Source organism: Mandrillus leucophaeus, unplaced genomic scaffold (genome assembly GCF_000951045.1).
Source record: "Mandrillus leucophaeus isolate KB7577 unplaced genomic scaffold, Mleu.le_1.0 Scaffold8, whole genome shotgun sequence".
NCBI lineage: Eukaryota > Metazoa > Chordata > Mammalia > Primates > Cercopithecidae > Mandrillus > Mandrillus leucophaeus.
Window position 1 is genome coordinate 1,705,848 of NW_012108696.1, and position 1,272 is coordinate 1,707,119.

General features: G+C 49.8%; 1 protein-coding gene across 1 annotated transcript in view; it reads left to right on the plus strand.

The window, feature by feature from the left end:
• Positions 1-1,272, plus strand: part of CCDC94 (coiled-coil domain containing 94) — a 24,428-nt gene that overhangs the window by 7,127 nt on the left and 16,029 nt on the right. The gene's annotated exons all lie outside the window — the stretch shown is intronic.

Consider the following 1,272-nt stretch of genomic DNA (forward strand, 5'->3'; position numbering starts at 1 on the left):
TCAGGAGGCTGAGGCAGGAGAATTGCTTGAACCCAGGAGGCGGAGGTTGCAGTGAGCCAAGATCATACCATTGCACTCCAGCCTGGGCGACAAGAGTAAAACTCTATCTCAACAATAACAACAACAAAAATTAGGCAGGTGCACTGGTGTGCACCTGTGGTCCCACCTATTGGGGGGCTGAGGCAGGAGGATCACTTGAGCCCAGGAAGTTGAGGCTGCAGTGAACTATGATCATACCACTGCACTCCAGCCTGGGAGGCAGAGCCAGACTGTCACTAAAATATACACACACACACACACATATACATACATATACACACACATACGTATATACATGTGTATATATAATAAATTTTAAAGTGACTGTGTACCCTGCTGTCCCCTCCTGCTTCCATATTCCCCATCCATTCCTATCTATTCCTGGACCCACCCACCTCTGCCAAATGTGAGTTTTCTGAGCAAGCCACATCAGAGCAGATCCAACATTTTCTATGGCCATTTGGAACAACTGGGAGGGAAATGAGCCTTGGCAAGGGTTTGGTGTGTGCCTGGGCCTATCGCACTGCTGTCTGTGTGTGAATTTAGTTACACTGACAGCAAGGGGCTCTTACCCTGGTATTAGTCAGCTATTGCTACGTAACAGGTTATCCCAAAACTTAGTGACTTAAAACAACAAACATTTATCATCCCACAGTTTCTGAGTGTCAGGCATCTAGAAGCAACTGAGCTGGATGGTTGTGGCTTAGGAGCTCCCATGAGATTGCAGTCAAGGTGTTGGCTGGGGCGGTATCATCTGAAGGCTGGACTGGGGCTGGAGGAGCCACTCACAAACTGGCTCCCTCTACTGGCTGTTGGCTGTTGGCCTCAGTTCCTCACTGTGTGGGGAGCTGCTTGAGCATCCTCACAACATGGCAGCTGCCTACCCCAGAGCACGTGACCCAAGAGTGAGAGCAAGGAGGAAGCCTTGTGCTTTTACTTCCTAGTTGCAGAAGTTAATATGTCGTCACTTCTGTCATATTTCATTAGAGCCAGCCCCTGCTCAAGGGGAGGGGAGTCACCTCCACCCCTTAAAAGGAGGAGCATCAGAGTTTGTGGACATATTTGTAAACTGTCAGAATTGCCATTTTCCAAAGGGCAAATACAACAAGGTCACAGCACTGGGAAGCAGCCAGGCGGGATTCACTCCCAGCCCTGCCTGGCTCCTCAGGGGCCTGTGGCCGCCAGACTTGCCTCCCTCAGCCTCAGTTTCCTTTTCTGTAAAATAGGGGTTGT